Source organism: Adelges cooleyi, unplaced genomic scaffold (assembly GCF_023614345.1).
Source record: "Adelges cooleyi isolate 19-005CV unplaced genomic scaffold, UGA_ACOO_1.1 ACOO_flye_CR_arks_rails_tigmint_CR_PRNA_9, whole genome shotgun sequence".
In the NCBI taxonomy this organism is placed as follows: domain Eukaryota; kingdom Metazoa; phylum Arthropoda; class Insecta; order Hemiptera; family Adelgidae; genus Adelges; species Adelges cooleyi.
Genome location: NW_026096579.1, coordinates 2,150,668 through 2,164,079, shown reverse-complemented (window position 1 = coordinate 2,164,079; position 13,412 = coordinate 2,150,668). Strand labels below are relative to the sequence as shown.

General features: G+C 29.8%; 1 long non-coding RNA gene across 1 annotated transcript; it reads left to right on the top strand.

Annotated features, from left to right (window-relative positions):
• The first annotated feature begins 778 nt into the window (after positions 1 to 778).
• On the top strand, positions 779 to 2,304 carry LOC126846978 (uncharacterized). Its single transcript, XR_007686951.1, has 3 exons — positions 779 to 903; positions 1,813 to 2,020; positions 2,215 to 2,304. It is a non-coding gene; the product is annotated as an uncharacterized LOC126846978 (long non-coding RNA).
• The last annotated feature ends 11,108 nt before the right edge of the window (positions 2,305 to 13,412 follow it).

Sequence of the window (13,412 nt, the reverse complement as noted above, 5' to 3'; positions counted from 1 at the left end):
AGTTTTTAATTGTTTGTACCGTTGTATACGTTCGTACTTCTAAGAAATTAATTAAGACATTTCACTCTGTTAAATGTATTTTAATAATGTATGTTACCGAAGCTTATGGAAAAAAAATGTTTTTTAATTAGTGGTGACTGGTCTGATGCCAGTATTAGGGAGCTAAGCGTTTTTCATTGGTTAACAGTGAAGACTAATTATTTGTTTTAATCTCATGCCTGACTTTAAAAACTTTTTATTTTTGAATGACGTTTTAGACTTTATCATATAATTTCAATGTTGACATTCTGCTGTTTTTAAATATATATTTATTAGCTCTACTTAAACGATAGTGTAATGTATTTGTTGTGTAAGTACTTCTAATAGTATGATTAACATACTTGCCTGCGATGATATGTAATGTTTCCAAATATATATACATAGAACAAAACTAATAATACAGATATTGTTTTCATTATCAACTGGGCTGTCCAGTCTGGACAAAATGTCAAGGTTTTTTGTAATCTGTAGTTTTCATTATTATTATTTTATTTGCCAAAAGTTGAATGATATTTAAGTTCAAGGTTCAATATTGCTATTAAACGTTTCTCATCAATTTTAGTTGTTTTATAATGCTATTATAATGTGAAGATTATAATATGGCATATATCTATTTTTTTATTTTTTTTTAATAAAACTGGTTGTTAAATAAACTAGTTACTGTAAAGTGATATTATTTTATTGTGTGCTAGAAAATAATAATTATAATCTTAGTTTTTGTGTGGTGGTCAGTTGAAGCATATAAATATTGGGCTGGGCACCAGAAAAGGCATCAGTAAGTTACTATCGTCGCTTGCCATTACAGCTAGTTTTCCAGTTTAACCAAACGAAACAAAACCAGCCACCAACATGTTCAAGTTAATCGTAAGTGCATTATTCATGGACTACTTTAATAATAATGGTAATTGCTAGCGTAGCAAGTGTCTTTGTTACTACTTTTTTTATTTATATTACAATCGACGCCTCATATAAAAATAATTACAATAACTTAAAATTATATAATAATACATTAACTTAAAAAAAATTATAACGTTTTTTAAAAATTTTGAGTTGTTGCAAATTTTTTTTGGAATATCAATATTATTATTTACTTTGGGGTTTTCTTTTTTTTTAATTTGGAAAACTTATATTTCAAACTTTAATTGTCAGTTACACTTCTATTATTGGGTTCTAAATAACCGCGTTTTTTTATTATTATAAAATTGTTAAATATGTTATAAACATTATATTATAAGAAAATATAAAGCTTAATTATTCTCAACACAAAAATAGAGTAATTTCGTCGTTTTGATTGTTAATTTTTACAATAGTTTGTTAGTTTTTTGAAAATTCGTTTGGTATTTATCTACACAATTTCTTGAGTTTTAGTTCTTAGTATAGCATGACTCGAATAATAGTGTGACTATATTTCTTTGTCTTTAATTACTACATCTCTACATTATGCACAATTTAATGTATTTTTTAACAACATGAAACTCTAGACACTAAACCAAATGATTATGTATTGTTTTTTAAATCTCATTTCACATTTTAAAATAGAATTTAGGTCAGACTTCCAATTTGTATAAAAGTGTAATACAATGTAAATATTAAAGTCATTTATATTGATTTTCTATTTTTATAAGTAAACATTTTGGCAGTGTCATAGATGTTATTAAAATGATTAAAACTAAATGTTATTAGTTATAACAATAGAAGCAAAATATTATTTACATTTTTACCAGGATTTGGCGTAGATCAAATGTATACTCATTACTGTTTATATGTTTTTAGTTTTTGGTTGTTGCTGCCCTTGCCTTGATCGCCGTAGCAACTGGCCAATCGCTCTACTACCCAAATACTTACAGATACCCGGCATACGGCAACTACTATCCGGTATACAACTACCCCATGTCTTCTTACTCTCCGTGGTCTCTGTACCGCTGATGGATCAACAATGATTTGAATCTACTTTCTTCGTTTTCTTTTTCTTATACCGACTGTAAGTAAACCGAAACACTGTTTTTATAGCTTTTTAATTATCATATTGTAACTAGAAGTCAGTAGGAGTGTTTTTCTTCAAGTCACTGTTAAATTATTTACTTAACACTGACTGTATTTTTTCCAATAAAATTGTTTTCTTTCTATTTTTAATACAAACATGCTTGTAATATTAGATTTATTTTTATTTTTCAGAACCTCCAGAGACCTTAATACGGAATCTTGATAATTTTTATTTCATTTTAAAAAATACTAACAAATAAAAAACTATATCTATCAATCAAACTTGGCTTTTTATTTTTTCCAGTCTTTTGTAATATAATTAAGAAACTTTTGCACGAAGTATGTATTCCTAATAAGTTCAAAATACGACCTTCGATAATTGGGTAATTTATATAATTAGCCGTCACGCCACAGCCAATGTTGTGTGACATTTTTATGTCCTTAAAACAATTTTATATCGAAAAACTCTAAAATGATTGTCATTTTTCTAGATGCTTAAACTAGATTTACATACAATGCTTACAGTAGAATTTAAGACACCGGCCGACATCGAAGTAACTATTGTGTATGGGTTTTAAAATTATATACTCTGTGATTGGCTATTTTTCATATCTTTAGAGTACAGGGTCATATTTCCTACTAGGCGAGGTTTGTTCAGCAGGTACGTGAAACTATCAACGTCGTGTCAGCTGAATAATCAAAAGGTCCTTTGGTAGTACGATATTTTTAAAATGTGTTTAACTTCTTAATGTACAAAAGGGTTGTTGTACAGTTACTGACCTGGAATGTAAATAGCCCTCGGGAATCGAACAAACCGAAATAACGTGCTATTTCGTTCTGTACGTTAATGACATGGCCAGAGACCCCGGAGACACGTTTAACTGCGAGTTGATACCGATGGATTTGTCTCTTTGGTCGATTTCGTGAAATTCTAACAGCAGTTAGCGAAGGTTGACCGAAGTAGATTTGTTAAAGCCGTCACTCAGCTACATTAGCTTCACGTTAACGAGTTTTCATCGCAGCCAAAACAATGCTGTCGGGTTTGTTTATTATTTAAAAAATACTCGGGCATAATAAAAATACTTACTCGCGGTTCAAAATGTGAACAAATTCGTTTTGCTCGTTGTACAATAATATAATATTGGTATTTCTTCAAAATAGGGCTAACAAACAAAAAAATGTATACATACATAATAATAATTATTATTATTAACAGTAATAACTGTTTAACATCGAATATAATGTATGTGTATGTATTTATTTACAAAACCAGGTATCAAGTGAGACAGTTTGTTGTAGAAAATACAATAATTATGTCTTTGATCATATTATGAAATATAGTTTTACTATAAAGTAAAAATCACTAAATGACAGTTAATTGTTAGCAGGTAATATAACAATATTAATAATATGTAATTAAGTAATTTAATCGTTTATGAATGAGATTAACTAAACATTTTAATCAAAACTTGTATAAAATGGTTGTGAAATGGATTATTTTTTATAAAAACTGATGGAATAGTAGTTTTCAAGTAGAAAGAGTTTTGAATGTATTCAGTAAGTATATTTAAGCTAATCTGTAAGCGGAAACGAATTTTTTAAGTTTTCTAAAAGCTTTTTAATTATATATGTACCTTAGCTCGTTTTAATAATTAAACGAATCAATTCACGGGTGATTACAAATTTCATTAAAAAAATATTAAAAGTCAACTTATTTTCCTATAACACGATATTATAATTTATGAGGAAAATACCAACTTTGGTTAGATTACTTTTTCCTAATAAACAAATTTCACTACAGATTTTTTTAATTAGCTAAAAATAAATATTACCTTATGTATTATATTAACTTATCAAGTTCAAAACACTCTATTGAGCATTTTGATCGGCTGGAAAATTCATAATATTCTAAAAAAAAAAATAAACAAAAATATTTAAAAAAAAAAGTAAGAGTAACCAACTCTTATAAATTCGTATCAACTTATATTATTATTAATGTTTACGACTTTTATCAAAAAAAAAAAAATTAAAGTTAATATTTAAAAACTTTTTTAACAGTGTTTGTTTATGTTTCGGATACACAAAGTTCTAAAGACTAATAAAGACTATAAAGTTTTGTTCATATCGCACTGTATACAGCAGAGTATAAAGTATATTATCATAAAAGTCGTATGAATTATTAACAAAGTAATAGACAAGTGCTTTGTGTAGGAGTGAGAACTGATTCAAGACAACGTAGTTTTTAAATATATTCCATGTCAGATGATGTATAGGCGTTCTGTACAAATTAATATCCTATAACAAAATAAATTTCTTTTATAATGTGAAAATATCCTCCCCTCGAGTCAATTATATTAATATATAGAGGTGAATAAATTAGGAGATCGCGAGTTTTTCCTGTTATTTGTCTACCAATACGATTAGTTTTAGTCGTTTTTCATTCAACTAATTGTACCGTGCTCACAGTAAGAAGGGTAATTCGTTTAAGAGAAAGTTTGTATTCGTTTATTTAATATTAATTACCACATGCGAGGCAGAGAGTTTAAACTACCAAGATGAATACTTTAAGACGTGTTATTTATGTTTGGCAAATATGAGAGAAACGTATTCGAGAACACAAATACAAATATCGTGTTATCTGTAACACCTAATATTAATGGTTTTAATTCTCAACTAATAATTCTTAATATAAAACTGTTATCTAACATAGTTTTTAATCTTTTACACACGTTTACCGACAATGAGTGATTCTACAATATTAACATTAAATAGTTACCGTCGTGCAAACGTTGATTAAACAACAATGATATTTTTGTCCGTTGAATAATAGCAGGAACGCGTTTTAAATAATTAAAAAAAAAAGCATTCTTATGAAAGATAGTCATATTTTATACGGTCGAATAAACAACGATAAATAACGCCTACAGGTTGTACCAATATTTCAAATGTGCCCCAGCATCGTTTTAGTGATTTACAGGTGTCCGAGTTCCCGTTTTACAAATTACCTTTCCTATAAATTACGCATGCCCTGCTTTAGCTTGCACCCCATCGACTTTCATTTCATCTCCTTCAATACCCACTTGAACATAATAAGTCTATATAATATATATATACAAAACAAAAAAAATCTTAACATATATACTCTTTATCTGATGATAAATTCTCCACGACAATAGAGAACGAAACACAATCTAAATAAATGTTACAAACAGATGTCATACTGTGGTAAAATCGTAGTCTATTACTGGTTAATCGTATGACATTACATTATATGTACTTAGTAGAGAGATTTGAGATTTCACAATTAGAGTTACACAGTTGGGTTTGGTACGTTAAACGTATGTTATCACGTTGTGGCGAAGTTGGTACTGACTACCATCGCACCTCTATTACATTTTTGAAAAAGTACCAAACTACAAAAGATAAGGCGAAGACTTTATTTCGTACAAAACGAAACGTTGATAATTTCTAAGTAATTCTAACCTTACTTTGAAGTATAAACTTACACCTTGCCGATATTATCTTGATTGCCTTTAGTTAACTATAATATAGGATTTTTAGAAAACCGTTAATTTTAAAATCAATGACGACACTAGAGTTTTGTGTAATTGTTATTTTTTGTGATTCTATGACAGTTTTTAGTACCTATTTTACCTTTAATAATATGTTTTTTTGTCAATCTTTTACTATTTTTTATTTAGGGAAAACTGTGGGAAATGTAATATAAATTGTAAATTGTAGAGTGTAGACCACAACTAATATTAGCTAAAATTAAAACGTTGTTTTATTTGAAACAATCTTTCGTTGTATTTTCCAAAATCTCTGTAGTGTTCCATAGAATATCGTAAATCAGAAGTACTTTAAAAAAAACATAATAATAATATAATAAATTGTTAAGGAAAAAAAAATTCATCCTAAGCAAACGAAGACACTGAAACATTCTACTTGACAGTCTACGAATGAAAAAATATTAACATTGTGTTAATCTATACCTATCAGTTAACACCTAAGTCACTGCAGAGATTTATTTCAATTTTTTTTTGGCCCAGGGCTAATAATTTTTGCCCCCCCCCCCCATCCAGTAGCGGTTTTATACATATTCTGAAGGGGAAGAGGACAAAAAAATTGTCGACACACAAACTTCATCTAAATTTTTTTATATGCACTTTTCATTTATTATTTAATCAGTAAAAAGTAGCCTAAGTTGCCCTCGGGCAATCCACTCCTTGCCATCATAAAACCGTCAGTGCTCTCATCTCTGCAATGAAAGTCTATTGCATCATAAATTATAATAGACTATAGGCATACAATTTATGAAAAATACACAAACATAAAATAAACAATTATCTTTATATACAGGGTGATTTTTTTTATCATGGGCCACTCACATTATCTCACTGGGTTTAATTAATAATTTAATTTTTTTTTCTTAGTGTTTATATAATGTGATCTGCGTTTTAAGACCAAAAATAATTAAGTATCATTTCCATTAGAAATAAATAACTGTTTGATAAAAAAAAAGTGATCCATTATATTGTACATAATTTTTTTTTTTAGACCACCATTATTTTTTAAATTTGACGCCCAGGGTTATAGCCTTGGTTAGCCCTAGGGTAAATGCGTCACTGTTTACAATATGTATAATTAAGTTGTACTTATACAAAAGTCATTCATTGTGAATTTTACTTAGAATTCGCCCAATTGTATATATATTTTTTATTATGTATGTATTCATCGCCAATCCACTAACTTAATACTTATTTTTATTTACAAACAAACTAATCGCATTACTGAACTCGAATTATTTCCCGAATACAACAAGAGAATTCACCATCGTTAATGTAATATAATGATGTAACTTCAACCAACTCCAATCGTTTCAAACCAACAACTTTATCCATTGAAACGGTGCTAAAAAAGATAAGTAAAATTTAAAAGCAACAATTACGATTTACTTTGATATTATAATATTAAAGAAACCGACTTCATTAAATTCATAATTTTATTAAAAAACGTGTTTGAATTTAATTGTCAATTTTATATAGCATTATTTTAACGCGGCGCACTATTCATTTCTATACTCACTAATTAGGTATGAAACTATAAAATTCATACTATATGCTCTATGGCAACGCTTTGATTATAAAATAGTTTACTTAGTTCTTCTTCAAAGCATAACGTCTGTACATGTTGTTAGTATAAAGTCTGTTCATAATATATAATTCCGTTAGCATTTTAATTGTTGCGCATTCATTTCGGAACTCTCATACAAATGTTAAAACTTATAATTATTTATTTTCACCTCTTGAGTAACATGTACAATTAAAACAAAAATATAGTTAATTTGGAAGTCTTGTTTGGAATGAAAAGTGCGTTAAAAATACATACGAGCTCGGCTGTAGCGGTGTAATTCAATATGGAATTTCATGAAAAAAAAATAACTATTATTTTTTGCGTTCGTACATTTCACGGATATTGGGTATGCAACACAATGAACACCAGTTAAAAATTGACTTCTGGTTCGGGGTTGCCGGTTCGTTTAACATTTATTGTGTACACATTCGTATTTTTATTATTAAAAAAAAAACCATTTTTTATGTATTGAAACGCTAAGAATCGATTGTATAACATTATTAAAGGTCAATACAATTTACAGTCTATTGTATGTGATTGCAATGGATTTATACGCACACTGTTGTATACGAGGTAAACTGAATCCACGGTGATTAAATTATTTTATTTTATTTTTAGTTGCTTGCTTTAAAAAAAAAAAAAAAAAACAAATGAACGTAAAATATGTTATACTATAATATTATTAACGGTTGGCCGTATAATAATTATAAATAGTTAATTAATTTCATATTTAAACATGTTTTTAATGATAAGCAGAAAAGAAGTTTAATGGTCAGCCAAATTAATTTAATTTAATTATATTTTGTTCATTAATTCATTGACTGTATTTATAATGGTTTCGCGCGAATTATTGGTTTAAAAATCATTGGTTTAGCAATCAATCGTTATTTTTCGATTATTTATGTCTAAATTGGGATTAAAGAATTTATACATGTAAAAATATTGGCTACAAAATCTATGCCAAAGGCTGTGTTTTTAGATAATAGATGTAATAGTTTTATTAAAAAGGTAACCCGTACAACAAAGAGTCATTAGACAGTGACATATTTCATATAACATTTTTTATTTACGCTTGTATACTTCTTGTGTCACTTGGTATAGAGTATGTATAACTTATGAGCAAATAAAAAATTAAAAAATCAATAATATTATTAAATTGAATAAACATTTTATAAACTATATATATAATTCTTTCTAGATAGCAAATAAGCGTACAATTCTTTTTCAGCCATCAAAGTATTATTAAACTAATATCTAAAAAACATTGTGAAAATGTTTTAAATACATAACAGTTATATATATATATAACAGTTATTTAGTTATTAGTTTAAATACTTTGATGACTGAAAATAAATTGTGCGCTTATTTGCTACCTGGAAAGAATATTCCCATGGTAATATAAACAAACTGAAATTTCGTCCAAGAGCTTCCGATCTTGTTTTCGTGTAAATAGTTGCCTAAACGCAACCCCTTAAATAGTGTACACGTGTACATTAATTTTGTATGCAAAACAATCAAAACAATAAAGCGTGCTCGATGACGACGTGGAACGGTAAAAGAGTAAATTTGTATTCCCCATGACTTTCGCAAGTTTTTCGGCGGTCTCGACAAAAAAACCAAAAACGTTTGTAGAAAAACAAAAGCTGTAATAAAAACGTCAATAAAACGTGTCGGTATTTCGGTGAAAGCTAATGGTCAAATCACACGCGGCCGTCAAGTATAAAAAAAAAAAAAAAAACCAGACCCGCTGAACGGTGGGATTTTATTTCGAGTGTACATAATGCAAATAATATTTTATAATCCCTTTACGCTTTTCTCAAACTATGCAATACAAATCGTGTACCTAGTATAATCAGTTTTATGTGTGTGTGTGTCGAAAAAGGTCCGCCATATACACAAAACGATCGGGTCAGCGTGCACAGTCCATCGAAATTCTTTTGACGGTATCCCCGACTCCTCGAGCACAAAGTAGTAGTACCTGACTGCTGCCCGTTTTATCGTTTCAGCCGTAAACGCGGTCTTAACGGGACCACTTGGCCAGTTCTGGCGCTCTGTAAAGCCGACGCACACGGGCGCTCGAGCCGCTAATAATAATTATTATTATTACAAAATGCTAAAATTCGAAACCGTAAAACGCTATAAATATTTACGAGGAACGGTACTGCTTATAACGTTGCTCGCACGTTATTATACTACATAAATAAATCGACGGTAATAAAATGTAGCAGATACCTCTATAATACATCTACTCATAGTACGCAGGTACTTGCTTGGGTATTAAAGTGATTTTTTTTTTAAATATATATATATTATATATACATTTACACGCGCGCCGGCGGTTTGAATTAAAAACCGTGTCCGTTTTGTTTTTTTTTTTCAGTTTTAAGTGTACCCTTTTTATATTTCTAGCACGCGCTTAATCCGATTTGTTCTCCTTCGCCAACTTAATTCTGTGAACGAAAATGTTCCAGACATCTCTATTGAATAACTTCAAGTCCATCCTATTCGACCGAAATTTCTCCGAGGTTGGCACGTACATAAGACTTTGAAAGAACACTATGATTGAGGTACCTATTATTCAAAGGTCAGCGCCCGTACAGTGTAAAAATACAACAGTTTTGACATTCGGGTATGTTACACTGACAATCACAATTGATATTATGCACATTTGATTAACATAATTCAATAATTATATACGACTAAAAAATTGTACTATGCCTACGCCGTAATGAATTGACATATTTATCGATTTAAATTATTATTTTTAGAAACCTATGTTCGGGTAAGGTGTTAGATAGTGACGTGCTCTTACTAGTATGATTATAACCTGAACAGCAAAGTTCCACTTTTTGTTCAAATATTATTCAATTTGCCCTGATTTGTTTGTCTTGTTGGTGCACATATTTTATGGACGTTGATTAGCTTAATAATACAAAGTTGAAAGATGGTATCGATCAAATTAATTATCATTTAACAGTTACTGTTCGGCAATCATCGCATCTGGCATCCTACTAATTAGAGAGTGAATCAAATCGAGTTTTTTACTGGTTCAGTGAAAGACTAAAGCTAATAAGTCCACTGTGGCGAAAAAATAAATAAAAAGAGTCAACATTTAATTTAGTTTTAAAGTAGGTAGATAATAAATCACCTCAAAACGTTTACATAATTTATGAAAAATTATGAATAAAAATTACCTCGATAACAACAATTGTTATAAGGAAAAAATTAAGGTAACCCGCCACGAGCTTTCCTAATTAAAACTTACAATCAAACAAAATCCGTTGTTATTTATTTAGCCCAAGTGATTTATTGGCAAAACTTGTTTATTAATTATTATTTAAATTACATTTTTAAATCAGTTAACTCTTAACAAATTGGTTGAGTGGGACGTGATTATGAGAAAATATTAACATTACATCACAGTACGGAATTATTAAAGAAACGGGAAACCCGTTAATCTATTAAAAGTAATTTCTTTTTAATATAAATGTTTAATGCATTTCTTTGAAGCTAAGCGACCATAGCTAAATATCCTACTGTAGGCAACACGGTAAATAAAGCTATTCTCACTGTAATTTCATTACATAAGAAGCATTTAGATTTAAGATTCACTTCATTCCAGCAAAAGTATATAATAGAGAACATATGTTTTTAGTGTATCGTGATTTAATAATCATTATTTGACACTGCTGGGTGTTTACTTTTTTTCAGTAACATTTTTTTAATTACACGAATTAAATAAATAATAACCTATAATATAGTAATAATAACCCAATAACAGATAGTGAAAATCCGGTATGTAGCAGCTAGTAGTAATTGATGTAAACACTAAACCAGATAGTTGGTTAATAGAACAAGATTGTTAATATAGCTAGCAGGTTGAAATATTTAAAAATTAAGTTTTAACTATAATATAATATATATATATATATATATATATATATATATAATAAGAAGTAAGTGTATACATTACAAATAGGAAGAACTAATTTGGCCAAGGCTGGTAAAAAAACAGTTCTCTACGTCATGCTATACCTAAGTTTTTTTAAAAATAGTCGACTGTCTTACAAATTTGAATTGAGTCTTTCAAGATAGCACTTGAGTTGAAAACTAACAAAGTACTAGACACTATTAGATATGTAAAATATCAAGTATTTTAACCTAGATGAAAATCAAACTTTTTCTTTTTTCGTTTTTTAAAGAGGTAGTTTTATGGCTTTCAGAAATTTAAAAATCTATGGCTACAACTTTAAATCGAAGCGGTTTTTTGAAAGTGCTCTATCACTTCAAGTCATAATAATTTTTGAAGGACCTAACCTGTGTGACCTCCTCAATCTCACTGCGCTGGTTTCTTTTTTTAACTTTGTAAAACATTAATCAAACACAATAATATAGCATTTTTTATAACAATTATACGTCTGGTGCAGTCACGTATTAAGCACAATGCTGACAACTGAGAAAAACTGAAGACCGAAGAAAACGGTTTTTTGAAAGAAATATATATTAAAAAGGATCTACAGGCCATGTATAAATCAGAATACTCAACAATGGATTAAAAGACATAAACTATAATTAGGGGAATTGCCTAAGAACCGAGACACTGAAGAATAAGAATAAAAATGAGGTTAAAAGAAAAAAATTGAAGTGGGCAAGTCATACATGGAGGGAACATAATTCCATAATTTAACAGTACCCAAAAGAACCCTGAGTGGCAAAAGACCACTTGGTTGGCCATGACTTCGCTGAGAAGATTTTTGTTGTAAGAGATGTCTTAGATGTTTCAAAATTGGAGCAACGTAATTGAGATTGAAAAGAGGTGGCGGAAATCAAAAAAAAATATATTAATTACGGTTAATGACTATACAAGCTTTCCATTCGAATTAAAAAAATATTGATTTTTCTGTACAAACAAACCTATATTTACAGTTATTGTTTGCTCTGAAGCAAAGAAAACAATATATATTGCAATTTGTTTAGTCAATACGTGTGCTGGGTATTACATTTCTAGAAAAATATCAGATTTCGGCGTACCTACTCAAAGAAGGAAACAGCAGCTTCTTCGTTTTCATTTTCACACAAATTGTATCCGACCGATTTGAAAATAAAATTAAGAAAACGTCGTGTTCCACTCTGGAACCGATGTCAGTCAGTGAACAAAGTTTATTCCTCTCTCCGACTATGTCTATATTAAAAATAGCCATACTGCCGTGTATAATACTATTTTATTAAATTGCGACGTCCTTGAAGTAAACTTGTATGTATAGCGCCTGAGTCATGGCGGTCTGTCTGATCAGTCTGATATCGAACAAAACGAGTACCACCAATATTATACGTGTTTATAAAATATACACTATTCTATATCCGAAGGTCAGTATGAAAATGAATGGTGGTGCCCAATACTTAATGGCGATCGACTGAAAACAGCTGCTGCCGTGTTCGGCGTTTGATTACAACGTTGATTAGTGGATGCAGGTAAACTCTTCGGGGGAAAACAACGTCTTATCTGTTTGCTAGTCGTCTCCGTTCGGCGAAAATCGGAAGAAATAATTGAAATATGCATAATATCTTGTTCTCGAGTTGTTAGTGTCATTGAATCTTCCGGAAAAGTATACAGGTATCATTAGCATTATTAATTAGGTATTTCTCTAAGATGAAATTGTCAAAATATGTACCTAATAATCGTACAGTGACGACCGGCTGTAACACCGACACGTCAGTGAGATTATCGTTGGCTTTAGACACTATTTACATTCAACGACAATAATTATACCTATTTATATGTCGGCCACGTTTTACGCAATTCACGGTATTTAAAAACAATTTCGTGTTACTAAACAAATCGGTCGCGTATATCAAGGATTTCAACATGACTGGTCCAGAGCGCTTGATGGACCCAGAGACCGTAATAATTATCAGCGTCCCAGTTAGAAAAAAAAAAAAAATAGAGGCTACTTTCCAGTACTATGTAAATAGCGTTTGTTAGTGTACATTATAATTTTGTTGTTCTGTTCTTCGGAGCGAATTTTGTTAAGTATAACAAAAATAGAAAAATTGAATGTAACCGCCACTAGCGTAGGTACCACATGTTATTTTACTATCCAATCGTTTACAATAATTTATTAGTCCACATGTCCACCTAGGGGAAACGCTCTAGGTCATTAACCGGACTCCAGCCGTTTGTACCGGGCACTCTTATCGCGCCAAGGATGAACATTAATAACTATTAACATTAGACCTACGATCTGGGCATCGATTCG